The 15,342-nt window shown below is 40.5% G+C and overlaps 1 long non-coding RNA gene across 1 annotated transcript in view; it reads right to left on the bottom strand.

Moving 5' to 3' along the window:
- LOC308609167 overlaps positions 1 to 15,342 on the bottom strand; it is a 107,263-nt gene that overhangs the window by 89,276 nt on the left and 2,645 nt on the right. The window contains exon 2 of the long non-coding RNA XR_014014272.1: positions 11,628 to 11,691. This is a non-coding gene — a long non-coding RNA (uncharacterized lncRNA). The remainder of the gene's footprint in view (positions 1 to 11,627; positions 11,692 to 15,342) is intronic.

Raw genomic sequence — 15,342 nt, 5'->3', positions numbered from 1 at the left:
AATGTTACTATGAACATTGAAGGTCAAGATATAGTCTTTCTATGTTATGTTTTCATTTCTCTTCAGTAGATACCTAGAGAATTGCTGAATTTATGGTAACTTTACTTAAGAAACAGCCAAACTGGTTTTTTCCAAAGTGGTTGTCACATTTTATTATATATTCTCACCAGCAATGTGTGAATGTTCCAGTTTCTCCACATCCTTACCAACATTCTAATGGGTATGAAGTGGTATGTCATTGTGGTTTTTAATTCGCATTTCCCTAAAGATTAATGAGTGTTGAGCATCCTTTCGTGTGTTTATTGGTCATTTGTATGTCTTCTTTGGTGAAATGTGTATTCAAAATTTTGCCCATTTTTAAATTTAGTTGTCTTTTTATTATTGAGTTATAAAAGTTCTTTTTACAATCTGGACACAGTCCTTTGCCAGAAATACAATTTGCAAATATTTTTTTCTGGTCTGTGGATTGTCTTTTCAATTTCTTAATAATGTCCTTTGAAACACAAAAGTTTTATAATTTTGATGCAGTCCAATTTGTTAATTTGTTCTTTCATGTATTTTGCATTTGGTGTTATATATAAGACATTTTTTGCCTAACCCAACAACACCAAGATTTTCTCCTGCACTTTCTTTTAAAGTTTTACAGTTTTAGCACTTACATTTAGGTCTATGACCCGTTTTAACTGAATTTTTGTGTATGTTGTGAATTAAGCATACATATCTATCCTTTTACATATGGATATCCAATTATCCCAGCACCATCTGTTGAAAAGACTACCCTTTCTCCATTGAATTGTCTTGGCACTGTTTTCTTCTGAAGTATAGTTGATTTCAATATTATATTAGTTTCAGGTGTACAACATAGTGATTCAGTTTTTTTATAGATTATACTTCATTTAAAGTGATTACAAAATAATGGCTATATTTCCCTGTGCTGTTCAATTATCCTTGTCGCTTATTTATTCTATACATGGTAGTTTGCATCTCTTAATCCCATATCCCTATTTTACCCCACCCCCCTTACCTCTCCCCATTGGTAACCATTAGTTCGTCCTCTATCTGTGAGTCTGTTTCTGTTTTGTTATATACATTCGTTTATTTTTTATTTTTATTTTTATTTTACTTATTTATTTTTTTTTATTTTTGGCTGCATTGGGTCTCCGTTGCTGTGCGCGGGCTTTCTCTAGTTGTGGAGAGAGGGGGCTACTCTTCACTGTGGTGCGCGAGCTTCTCATTGCAGTGGCTTCTCTTGTTGCAGAGCACAGGCTCTAGGCGCACAGGCTTCAGTAGTTGTGGCACACAGGCTCTAGAGCACAGGCTCAGTAGTTGTGGCATACGGGCTTCATTGCTCTGCAGCATGTGGGATCTTCCCGGACCAGGGCTCGAACCCGTGTCCCCTGCATTAGCAGGCGGATTCTTAACCACTGTGCCACCAGGGAAGTCCCTAGTTTTTAGATTCCACATATAAGTGATAACATAAAGTATTTGTATTTTTCCATCTGACTTATTTCACTAAGCATAATATCTTCTAGGTCCATCCACACTGATGCAAGTAGCAGAATTTTATTCATTTTTATGCCTGAGTAATATTCCATTGTATATATGTACCACATCTTCTTTAGCCATTCATCAGTTGATGGACACTTGGATTGCTTCCATATCTTGGCCATCGTAAATAGTGCTGCTATGACTGTTAGGGTGCATGTATCTTTTTGAATTCGTGTTTTTTGTTTTTTATTTCAGATATATACCCAGCAGTGGAATTGCTGGATCATATGGTAATTCTATATTTAGTTTTTTGAGGAACCTCCACACTTGTTTTCCATAGTGGCTGCAACAATTTACATTCCCACTATAGGTGTACAAGTGTTCCCTTTTCTCCTCATCCTCGCCAACATTTGTTATGTGTAGACAAATACTGAACCTCCCTGGAATAAATCCCACATGATCATGGTGTATGATCCTTTTTATATATTGTCGAATTCAGTTTGCTAGTATCTTTTTGAGGATTTTGCATCTAATTTATATTGGCCTGTAATTTTCTTTTTTTGTAGTGTCTTTATCTGTTTTTGGTATCAGAGTAATAATGGCCTCATAGAATGAATTTGGGAGTATTCCATCCTCTTCAATTTTTTGGAATAGTTCAAGAAAGATAGGTATTAGCTCTTCTTTATATGTTTGGTAGAATTCCCCTGTGAAGCCATCCAGTCCTGGACTTCTGCTTGCTGGGAGTTTATCACAAATTCAATTTCATTATTAGAGATAAGTCTGTTCAGATTGTCTATTTCTTCTTGATTCAGCCTTGGAAGATTTCATGTTTCTAGAAATTTTTCCATGTCTTCTAGGTTGTCCAATTTATTGACATATACCCGTTCATAATTTCTCTTATTATTTTCTGTATCTCTATGATATTGATTATTATTTCTCCTCTTTCATTTCTCATTTTACTTGGGTCCTCTTTTGTTCTTGATGAGCCTGACTAAAGATTTATCAATTTTATTTACCTTTTCAAAAAAACAGCTCTTGGTTTCATTGATCTTTTCTATTGTTTTTTGATCTCTATTTTATTTATTTCCTCTCTCATCCTTATTATTTCCTTCCTTCTGCTGACTTTGGGCTTTGTTTGTTCTTCTTTTTCTAATCCTTTAGATGGTTGGTTAGAGTGTCTATTTGAGATTTTTGTTTCTTGAGGTAGGCTTATATCACTATAAACTTCTCTCTTAGAACTGCTTTTGCTGAATCCCATAGATTTTGGGAAATTGTGTTTCCATTTTCATTTGTCTCAAAGTATTTTCTGATTTCCTCTTTGACTTCCTCATTGACCCATTGGTTTTTTAGTAGCATGTTGTTTAGCCTCCACATGTTTGTGCTTTTCCCACTTTTCTTCCTGTAATTGATTTCTGACTTCACACTGTTGTGGTCAGAAAGAATGTTTGGTATGATTTCTAACCTCTTAAATTTGTTGAGACTTGTTTTGTGCCCCAGCATGTGATCTATCCTGGAGAATGTTCCATGTGGACTTGAAAAGAAAGTGCATTCTGCTGTTTTTGGATGGAATGTCCTGTAAATATCTATTAAGTCCAACTGGTCTAATGTGTCTTAAAAGACTACTGTTTCTTTATTGATTTTCTGTCTGGATGATATGTCTACTGATGTAAGTAGAGTGTTAAGTACCCTAGTATTATTGTGTTATTGTCAATTTCTTCCTTTATGTCTGTTAATATTTGCTTTATGTATTTAGGTGTTCCTGTATTAGGTGCATATATGTTAATGAGTGTTAGATCTTCTTCTAATATTTACCCCTTTATCACTATATAATGTTCTTCTTTGTCTTTTGTTATAGACTTTGTTTTAAGGTCTATTTTGTCTGAGTATTGCTACACCTGCTTTCTTGTCATTTGCATTTGCATGAAATACCTTTTCCCATTCCCTCTCTTTCCGTCTCTGTGTGTCTTTAGCTCTGAAGTAAGTCTCTTGTAAGCAGCATATAGATGGGTCTTGCTTTCTTTTATCCAATCAGCCACCCTATGTATTTTGATTGGGGCATTTAGTCCATTGACATTTAAAGTGATTATTGATAGGTATGTTCTTCTTGCCATTTTGTTACTTGTTTTCTTGTTGTTTTTGTAGTTCTTCTCTGTTCTTTTCTAAGTCTTCTAGTTTATTCATTTGTGGTTTGATGATTTCCTTTAGTGGTATGCTTGAGTTCCTTTCTCTTTAGTTTTAATGTATCTACTGTAGGTTTTTGATTTGTGGTTACCATGGGGTTCATATATGTTGACTTATAACTATATCTACTAGTTTTACACTGGTAGTCATTTAAATTCAAATACATTCTAAAAGATCTTCATTTTTTCCTCTACTCTGACACATTTTGTGTTTTTGATGTCCTATATTACATCTTCATGTTCATCCCCTTACTCATTAGTGTAGTTATAGTTGTTTTACAATTTTTGTCTTTTAATATTTGTACTAGCTTATATAACTGGTTGATCCTCAGCCTTTAACATATATTTGTCTTTACTAGTGAGATATTTCTTTTCCTATAGATACTTCTTGTTATAGCCTTTTCTTTTCCACTTAGAGAAGACCCTTTACCATTTCTTTTAGGGTCAGTTTAGTGTTGATGAACTCTTTTAGTTTTTGCTTGTCTGAGAAGTTCTTTATCTCTCCTTCAATTCTAAATGATAATCTTGCTGGGTAGAGTATCCTAGGTTGCAGGTTTTTCCCTTCAGCACTTTTAATGTATTATGTGACTCACTTCTAGCCTGCAACATTTCTGCAGAAAAATCAGGCAATTGCCTAACAGGGGTTCCCTTGTATATTACTCTTTGTTTTTCTCTTGCTGCCTTCAGAATTCTCTGTCTTTAGCTTTTGCCATTTTAATTATGTCTTGGTGTAGGTCTGTTTGGGTTCATCTTGTTTGGGACTCTCTGCTTCCTATACCTGGATATCTGTTTCCTTCTTCTTTTTTGGAAAGTTTTCAGCCATAATTTCATCAAGCACATTTTTTACCTCCTTCTCTTCTCTTCTCCTTCTGGGACCCCTGTAATGCAAATGTTGGTATGCTTAATATTGTCCAAAGATCCCTTTCTAATTTTTTTATTTGCTTTTCTTTTTTCTGTTCTGATTGGGTGATTTCTATTATCCTATCTTTCAGATCACTTATGTGTTCTATATAACCTAGTCTGCTGTTAATTCCTCCTAGTGTGTTTTTCATTTCAGTTATTGAATTCTTCAGTTCTGACTGGATCATTTTAATATTTTCTATTTGCTTGTTAAAATTGTCATTGTGTTCATCTATTCTTTTCCCTAATTCAGTTAACATTATTACTACTAATGTTTTGAATTCTTGTTCTGGTAAATTGTTTATTTCTGTTTCATTAGTTGCTTTTTTCAGGGGTTTTCTCTTGCTCTTTCAATTGAAACAAATTCCTCTGTCTTCTCATTTTGCTTAACTTTCTCTGTCTCTATGAAATTAGGTGAAACAGTTACCTATTGCGGTCTTGAAGGGGTGTCCTTGTGTGGGAGCAACACTATACTGCCTGCATGTGCCCCGTGGCTTTGAAGGAGGAACTGGATCTGACATGAACACAAGTCACATCTTTCCCCAGGGTGTGCAGGCAGTTATCACCTTGATAGGAGGTAGGGCTGGAGATTGAGGGGCTAGGGCCTGAGCCAGGTGTGAGCTGAGGGTTCTCCTCTGCTCAGTGGCCATCCCTCCCCTTTCTGGGTTGGGACTGGATCTCAAGTTGCTGGAGTAGAAACCCTGAGGGTTGAGTCCCAGCTGGCTCCATTCCCTTTAAGTGTGTGCTCTCCCCACTCCCAGCACCAGCACCCTCGCCCCAGAGGGGAGCAGTGCTGGGGCAGGAGGGGCTGATGCAGGTGCTGGGCATGGGTTGGGGTGCAGGCTGTGGGGGTCAAGCCACAGTCAGTGACCCTGACCGCTTTTGATGCCCTGCCTGTGTAAGCACCAGTAATGCCTGCCCCTGCCCTGCTCAGATGCTGCTCTGGGACTGGGCCACCTTTATCCTTGGCTTCAGCAGTCCTTGCCCCAGTGTGGAGCTGTGCCATGAAGCTGTCACTCAGCTCAGACTGGGGTGCACACCAGGGTGGTGGGGGAAACTGGCCAGTGACCCATGAAGATTCAATCTGCCCTCTCCAACCTGTTTCAGGAGTAAATGTGTGCTCACTCTTCATGAGTGAAGTCCAGGCTTCCCACAGCCCTCCTGTTAGTCCCACTGGCCCTCCAACCAGCCAAGGGGACTCATCTTCCCAGTGTCAGACCCAAGGGCTGAGGCACCCAATCTGTGGCTCAAACCACCACTTCCCAGGGAGGATCTCTACCTGTGTAATCCCCCTCCTCTTCTGAGTCCCCTCCTAGGAGCACAGGTCCCACCCTAATCACTTCTCTTCCCTTCCTATCTGATTCTGTGTGGATCTTTCTTACAGTCTTGGCTGTACAGGAGTAGTTTTGCCAGCCTCCTGTTAGTTTTCAGGGAAAATTGTTCCACATGTAGATGTATTTTTGATGTGTTCATAGGGGGAGTTGAGTTCCACCTCCTCCTTCTCCACCATCTTGGTCTCCTCTTCTCTCCTGGCATTTTTGGGTTTGGCATTTCAATTGTCAAAAATCAACTGACCATAAATATAAGGGTTTATTTCTGGAGTCTTTATCCTGTACCACTGTCTGTCCTTGTACTTGACAATACCACACTGTCTTGATTACTGTAGCTTTTTAGTAAGTTTTTGAAATGAAGAAGTGAAAGTCCTTCAACTTTGTTCTTCTTTCTCAAAAATCCTTTTGCTATTCTGGGCCATTTTAGGGTCAACTTGTAAATTTCTGGGGGGCAGGGAGAAGCCAGTTAGGATTTTTGTAAGGATTGAGTTGAATCTATAGATCTAGCTAACAGAATTTGGTTTTCTAATCTATGAACATGGACTGTCTCTCCATTTGCTTAGATCTTCTTTAATTCCTCAGCTATATTTTGTATTTTCGGTGTACAAGTCTTGCATTTCTTTTGTTACATTGGTTCCTAAGTATTTTATTGTCTTTGATGCTAGTGTGTTTGGAATCCCTCCCTTAAATTTCATTTGCAGATGGTTCATTGTTAGTATATAAAAATACAATTGATTTTTGTGTATCAATCTTGTATCCCACAACCTTGTTCACCTTGTTTATTAGATCTAGTAATTGTTTTTTGTAGATTCCCATAGGATTTTCTTACATACAGGATCTTATAATCTGCAAAGAAAGATAGTTTTACTTCTTTCTTTCCAATCTTGATGCCTTTAATTTTTCCTCTTGTTGCATTGGCTAGAACATACAGTTCAATGTTGAATAAAAGTGGCAAGGGTAAACATCTTGCCTTTTTCCCAATTTAGGGAAAGCATTCAGTCTTTCATTATTACATAGGATTTTAGCTGTAGGTTTTTCATAGATGCCATTTATCTAATTGAGAAGTCCCTGCTTATTACTAGTTTGCTGACACACTTTGGTTTGTGTTTTTATCTTGAATGTTGGATTTTATTAAATGTTTTTTCTGTATCTATTGAGGTGATTCATGCATTTTTTATCCATTACTCACTAATACAATTTATTATATAAATTTTGAGATGATAAAGTCAATCTTACATTCTTGAAATAAGTTCCACTTGGTAATGGTGTATAATCTTTTTAATACGCTGTTGGATTTGGTTTGCTAATATTTTGTTGAGGATTACTGTATCTATGTTCAGGAAGGTTATCAGTCAGTATTGTTTACTTTTTTCTTGTGCTATCCTTAACAGGTTTGGGTATCAGGGTAATATTGGTCTCATAGAATGAATTGGGAAGTGTTCCCTTCTCTGTTTTCTAGAAGAGTTTGTGAGAATCAATGTTAACTCTTCTTTACATATTACATAGAATTCACCAGTGAAACAATCTGAGCCTGAACTTTTCTTTGTGGGCAAAATTTTAATTACTAAATTCACTGCATTTACTTATTACAGGTCTATTCAGATTCTCTATTTCTATCAGTTTTATCTATACTCTATCAGTTTTGGTGATTTATATATTTCTAATAATTGGTCCATATTATCTACATTTTCTAATTTGTTCGCATAAAGTTGTTCATAGTATTCCCCAACTGTTCTTTTCATCAATAGTGAAAGATCAATAATGATGATGCCTCTTTCATGCCAGATTGTGGTAATTTGTGCCTCTCTTTTTTTCTTAATCAGCCTAACTAAGGGTTTCTCAAAATGCGTGGATTTTTTTCTAAAAACCAACTTTTGCTTTCATTGATTTTCTAAAAAGTTTTGTTTTTGTTATTGTTTTCTATTTAATTGATTTCTCCTCTAATCTTTATTATATTCTTCCTTCTGTTTGCTTCAGTTTGTTCTTCTTTTTCTAATTTCTTAAGACATAAGCTTAGGTTATTGATTTGGTATCTTCTCTACCTTTTCTAATATAGGTGTTTAAAGCTATAAAATATCCCTCTAAGCACTGCCTTAGCTGCACCCCATAAAATTTGATATGTTATATTTTCATTTTCTTTCACTTCAACATATTTTTAAATTCCTTTTCTGATTTTTCTCTTTCACTCAAGAGTTATTTAGAAGTTTGTTACTTAGTTTCCAAATATTTGGAGATTTCCCAAATTTCATTATTTGTGGTTTCTAATTCATTTCTATTGTGGCCAGGGAATATGCTTTGCATGATTTCAAATCTTTTAAATTTACTGAGACTTTTTATGGACTACTATGGTCTAATCCTAGAGAATGTTCCATTTGCACTTGAAAATAACATGTATTCTGCTTTGGTTGGATGGAATGTTTTATAGATGTCAGTCAGTTCAAGTTTGTTAATAATATTGTTCAAGTCATTTCTATCCCTGCTGATTTTCTATCTAGATTTTTATTTATTATTTAGAGTAGGGTGTTGACATCTCCAGCTATGATTGTTAAGTGTCTATTTCTCCTTTCAGTTCTATCAGCTTTTGCTTAGTGCATTTTGGGGCTCTATTGTCATGTTCATATAGGTTCATAATTGTTATAGATTCCTGGCAAATTTACACTTTTATCATCATGAAATATCCTCCTTTAACTCTGATAATACTTTTTTGTCTTAAAGTCTATTTTGTCAGATACTAGCATGACCACTTCAACACTTTCTTAGTTGCTGTTTGCATTGTATATCTTTTTTCATCCTTTTACTTTTTTTTTTTTTTTTTTTTTTGCGGTACGTGGGCCTCTCACTGTTGTGGCTTCTCCCGTTGCGGAGCACAGGCTCCGGATGCACAGGCTCAGCGGCCATAGCTCACGGGCCCAGCCACTCCGTGGCATGCGGGATCCTCCCGGAGTGGGCCATGAACCCGTGTCCCCTGCATTGGCAGGCAGATTCTTAACCACTGCGCCACCAGGGAAGCCCTCATCTTAATACCTAATGGACCAAGGTTATCTGCTTCTACTATATCTGGCCTCCAGAAGAAAAGTAAATTATTTCTAGAGGATGAAACATCATCCAGAGAAATTTTTTAAAACACTTCATATACAATTTCTGGCATTCAACAACAATAGTATAAATGATAAGAGGGGACTGAGCTAAAATATTTTCTATCATTGAATTGTGGAAGAAGCAGTAGAAGTATTAATCTACAGAAGACATAAATTGAGGGTGTATGTCATAAACTCTAGGGTAACCACTAAAAGAATAATTAGGGGGCTTCCCTGGTGGCGCAGTGGTTGAGAGTCCGCCTGCCGATGCAGGAGACACGGGTTCATGCCCCGGTCCGGGAAGATCCCACATGCCGTGGAGCAGCTGGGCCCGTGAGCCATGGCCGCTGAGCCTGTGTGTCTGGAGCCTGTGCTCCGCAACAGGACAGGCCACAACAGTGAGAGGCCCACGTACCGCAAAAAAGCAAAAAACAAAAAGCTCAAAAGTAGAGTAGACGAGAGATCTAACAATGGACAGCCTTGTCTCTCAGCCTCAATTTTTCATAGTGACACAGCCAAATTATCTACCCATTCAGGTGTGCAACTGTGGCCCCTAGACATTTTAACTACACAGTGACTAGCCACCAAGAAGCAAATGAACTGCCCATTCAGCAGTGTTTCTGGGACCTATAGACATTGTGGCCATATAACCATAAGGCCATAAGTTCACATGGCCTGCCAGTTCAGGGGCATTTGTGGCCCACAGAAAATGAGGCCATTCAATCATGAGCACTACTGTTGATTTGTCCACAAACCCAGAGAGGATGCTTCCCACCCCTCAAGTGAAACAGTTCAACTTTTCTGCCATGTTCACTCCACATTAGGCACCACTGTCAGGCAAAGGGACCAGCAAGCATCATTGAGGCAGGCTGGGTCATAGACACATGGATCAGCAAAAAGCACAGGTCTCACATTCTCTTGTTATCCTGTAGAGGGACATGCTTGAGTTGGGTGCAGCTGGACCAGGACCACCCCCTGACAATCTTCCTTCTCACAGCACGAGCATGAAAGTGCCATTGTAAGCAGAGTAAAAGTATTTGAGCTCAGGTATCAGATGTTCAGGGGAATGCTGAAAATGACAGCTGCCCAGCAAACTGGTGGGAAGTTGAGATCATGAGCAGCCCCTCACTGTATCTGGGGGAGGAGGAGCCACTGGTCCCACCTAGCCCACTGTCAGGCCACCCAGAGGAAGCCTGTTATTATTCCACGTATAATCCTTTTTGTCTCCCAACACGTTCTTTGGAAAGAGTTCTATGGTGAAATACATTTGGAAAACGCTGTATTTTTTTTTACCTTTTTTTTTTTTTTTTTTTTTTTTTTTCAGTACGCGGGCCTCTCACTGCTGTGGCCTCTCCCGTTGCAGAGCACAGGCTCTGGACGCACAGGCTCAGCGGCCATGGCTCACGGGCCCAGCCGCTCTGCGGCATGTGGGATCTTCCCAGACCGGGGCATGAACCCGTGTCCCCTGCATTGGCAGGCGGACTCTCAACCACTGTGGCACCAGGGAAGCCCCTGGAAAATGCTGTATTTTACAGACCTTTTGGGAGATCTATATAGTATCCTACCTACATAGTATCCTAGTGGTTGTAGAAGTCCCTCCATTAAGAAAAAACACATCTAAACAATGTTTCCCAAGTTTTTATGATCATAGAACCTTTTACTCACATCATGATTGTTAATAAGCCAGAGAACCAGTGTTTCATGGAAGACATTTTGTGAAATGCTGACCTAGGGCAGGCCTAGCAAATAGGTTTCAACATAATTACCAACTCTGATTGGTAGAGGTAGTCTAGAACATACTGTTGAGAAGAATTCTAAAAGCCTGTCTGACCTTGACCAGGAAGAGTACCATTATTTTTTTTTTGAATTTTATTTTATTTTTTATACAGCAGGTTCTTATTAGTTATCTATTTTATACATTTTAGTGTATATATGTCAATCCCAATCTCCCAATTCACATTATTGACAAACGATAGCTGCCGTGTATGTAGAATATAATGGCAGCATAAGGGCAACGGACTTGCCAGTCTTGATCTAGGTTCTCTAGCTTCATTTTCTCTGGCAAAAGATTCCTCTAGGTCAGAATCGGTGACTTAAGAATTCCTCCAACAGGAACCCAACTTGGGAAATGTGAGTCTTCATTCATTATAATTTGCTCATGTTCACTGAGTCTTTACTGAGAGGACTGGTCCCTCAGGAAGGGGAGAAAGTTCTTCCCATTGAAAGGAATGCTCTCAGAGGTGCCATATAAAATAAATCCTGGAATCCATCTCCAAGCTCAGTACCCAGGAGGATGCTCTTTATCCGAATGCCCCCATGACTACAGCCTTGGCCTCTGAGGTCAGGGGCATTTGGGCAGAAACTAGGAATTTCTCCCAACTCTCTGAAGCCTCCTTGGCCCTAACACCTATGAATGTTTTGGGCTCCTCCATTGTGAAGCTGATCAGGGCTTTGGAGGCCAGTACTTTGCACTTGAGGATCTGCTGTCTGAGATGTGGGTCTGTGTGTATGTACCTGCACACCTATAAGAACATACATGTACAACTGTGTACAAAGATAGTGGGGAGCACAAATTAGGGCTCACTTGATATCCATAGGGTCCAGGGCCAGGAGAAGAAGACAATTCCATGACACAAACCACTGTTGCTTACCTCAGAAGTTGATGCTTCAGTTTGCAGAGTGACAATGGAGACATTGGCAGGGATCAACTTCAGTCTGGAAGGAGGAAAAGGGAGACAAATCTTTCAATTTTAATGGGATTTTCAAAGATGTGCCAGGTATTGTCTGTTGGCACTCTGTGACATTCCCATTCCCATTCCCTCTCCTGTACTGCCTGGGCTGGAAGCACTGAGATTACATTTCTCAGACTTGCTAGCCAATGTGACCTCTCTGCATGAAATTTGGAAGGGAGAAGGGAGTTAGAAACCATACTTTTCCTCTAGCAGGAAGAGTAGGCAAGTATCTTTCAGCAGATGTGAGTTTTGTTTTGTTTTAATTTTATTTAAGTATAGTTGATTTACAATGTTGTGTTAATTTCCTTGCTATGCTAATCACCCAACCACCCTGGGGCCATGGGACACCTGTGCTGTCAGCAATGGTTTTCTGCAGTTTTTTGACCTCTGGGTCTCAGAAAAAACTTCCTGACTTTCTGTACCATGGTGATCCTGAAAGCTAGTGGTGGCTCCTGACTTGTGCTCCTCCATTCTCTTCCTCACTTCCAGGAATGATGACAACCAGAGTGCCCTGGAAGCCATGTTGAAGAGGGCAGAGATGCCAACAGCCTCGAACTATATGGAGGAACACTACCGGTCAATATGGACTACCCACGGTTGATTCTTATGTGAGCAAGAAAGGTTGTGTCTGAGCCATTATATTTTCCATCTAATTATTCCAGTAGTTTGGCTTACCCAGACTAATACAAGAGTTGTAGCATGTATCTAGTTACTGGTAGCCCCTGGGGTTTGTAGACAGGCAACTGTGCTTACAAATAGTGTCTGACCATCAGAGAGACCTCTGTGGGTCCGTTTTCCCCAGAGTGGTGCCTGCATGGGTATGCAGACCTATGAAGAGAGCTATTGGGGTTGGCCCAAAAGTTTGTTCGGGTTTTTCTGTAACATCTTATGGAAAAACCCAAACAAACTTTTTGGCCAACGTAATATATTGACCTTTTGACCTGGGCTCAGTACAGCTGGGTCCTCTTGGGCAGCTGAGACCTGTGTTCAGTACAACATGCAGACAAGGAGGCCTGGAATGGAGATCACCCTGGTGGTTCTTATAAAGTCTTAAATAATCCATCATTGAACAATGCCCATTCCTTTACTATTCTCTTCCCCCAGAAGCTCCTGTGCAACAGAGGGAGGGAAGGAGAAGAGAGGCACATTGACTGGGAAGTCAAGTGGAATAGGTCCCAGTCGCAGCCTGTTAACAACTCCCTGAAGCATCTTCTCCCTCCACGGGCCTCAGAGTCTTCAACCCCAGAAGGGAATTAGTGAGGGGTCTCACTAGTGAGATCAGAGAGCACCCCAATCCTACTCCTCATCCCTGACTCACTATCTGTGTCTCCATGTGTGTGCGTGTGTGTGTGTGTGTGTGTGTGTGTTCCAAGCAGAAGTCATAGCTGCTAAACCAGAGGGTCCGTAAAACTTTATTTGGACTCAAAGTGTGTTCTGAGGACCAGCATATTAGCACCACCTGGGAGCTTGTTAGAAATGCAGACACTCAGGGCCCCCCACAGAACTACTGAATCGGAAGCTGCAATTTAACAAGATTCCTAGGGGAACTCTATGTAAATTCAAGTCTAAGTTGTACTGCTCCAGAGGACCGGGGAAAAGACAAATCACCTTGAAAAAAGAATGGGATCTGGAGTCAAGAGACCTAAATTCTAGTTTGAGTTCTGTCACTGACTTGCTCCACAAAATTCCCCAAGACATGTAACCATCCAGATCCTTTTCTTAAATGAGGATGTGCTCATGACTACTGAATGGTATAAAAGTCAAGGGTATGCATTCCGGAGCCAAACCGCCTAATCTTAACTCTTTATTTCATTTACTAGCTGTGAAGCATTGGATAACTCACTTGACATCTGTATCCTTCAGTCTCCCAATCTGGAAGGTATGGTATAATAATACTGAGGGATTCTACTAATAATTTTAAATTAGAAATGAATATAAATAACATAGCACAGTGCCTGGCATAGTCTACGTCCACAGTACATATTATTATACTCTGGCTTATTACAACATCCTTCAATAACAGAGACCTTGAAAGTAGAATTGTCATCAGCTAGCTGAAGTCTTCCTCCTTTGGGGTTTATTGTGGTTCACACACTTCTCAACTAACAGACACAGTCATCCAAAGACTGAAGCTCTAACCTCTGTGCCACCCGACAGTCATGTGATTGGCTTCATGCCACCATTTTGGAGCCATCAACCACTTCCCTGGGGCGGATTCCCATTTTGTCTATTCCAGCCCCATTCACTCTGCACACTCTCCTGCCTGTGGAAATCTGCAGAGGCAGTGGCACACACACCAATGCAGTGCAGCAGGAGATGAACACTTGCAACTGGCCTTCCCCTTCCTACAGGAACTCACGCAGTTCAAAGAGCAGAACGTCATCAAGACATTGCTGGATGGACCTGTCACCTCAGTCACTGCAGGGAAGACTTCCAGGAAGAGGCAGGTACCAGGGACCCTCAGCAGAACCCTGCACCACAGTAAGAAAGCAAGCTCCCTCAGCTGCCGCCCACTGCAAGTACTCGGGACCTCTGTTCCTCAGAGGCGGGAAAATCACAGCAGTGCCCTCCGGCTGCTGCTCCTCAGGTCTGCAACCTCCGCACAAACACCAAGCAAGTGTACTGCTGGGGGCGGAGTCACACTGTGTTCATGAGGTCCACCCACTGGGATGGTTGAAACAAATCAACCTCAGAATCTACAGCAACAGTATGTTCAGGTTCCCCAGGACCACCCTCAGGCTTGAAGATTCCCTAGGACTCGGAACTCAGAAAAGCTGTTAGTTCTTTCCAGAGTCTGTGAGTCCTGCTGACCTGTTATATACGGAGTTATTATTATTCTTAAAAGAAATTTATTTATTTATTTATTTATTTATTTGGCTGCACCAGGTCTTAGTTGCGGCATGCAGGCTCTTTAGTTGTGGCATGCGGGCTCTAGTTCCCTGACCAGGGATCGAACCCGGGCCCCCTGCATTGGGAGCATGGAGTCTTAACCACTGGACCACGAGGGAAGTCCCATACACATAGTTAGGATTTATGACAGTGAAAGTAAAATCAGCAAAGGCAAAAGGTGCAGGGGTGAAGTCCAGTGGAAACCAGTGGTGAGATCCACTTGTCCTCTCCCAAAGGAGTCACATGGACAATGCTTAATCCTCCCAGAAATGATGTGTGACAACACATGCAAAGTGTTGCCAGTCAGGGAAGCTCACCCATGCCTAGGGGTCCAGAGATTTGACTGGAGGTCAGTCATGCAGCCATGCAGCTTCCATGTGACTCACTTTAGCTACTCGGTCTACAGCCCCCAGATGTCAAACAAATACAGCACAGCCGAGGGCCTCACACATACAGAATAGACCCTCACCATACATCACATCATTAGCATGAACTACCTGGTCAGATGGAACAGAGGTGCCTGGATTACAGAAATACCCTACTAGGCAGAACACGCCAGGGTCTGTGTGGTGCTCTCCCAGGAGCGGGACAAGGACCAGTCTTCCTGAGACAGGCTTTTCTTTGGAATGTAAGGGCTTGAGTAACCTGGGCCTGCTGGGGTTACACTTTACAATGAATTTTAACTTAATTAGAGGCCTAATTGCCATTTAAAAAAATGTTTTCAGGGAATTCCAGGTGGTCCAGG

The sequence above is a fragment of the Mesoplodon bidens genome (genome assembly GCF_964165515.1).
Source record: "Mesoplodon bidens genome assembly, chromosome: X".
Lineage (NCBI taxonomy): Eukaryota > Metazoa > Chordata > Mammalia > Artiodactyla > Ziphiidae > Mesoplodon > Mesoplodon bidens.
This window is presented reverse-complemented; position numbering and strand designations above follow the sequence as displayed.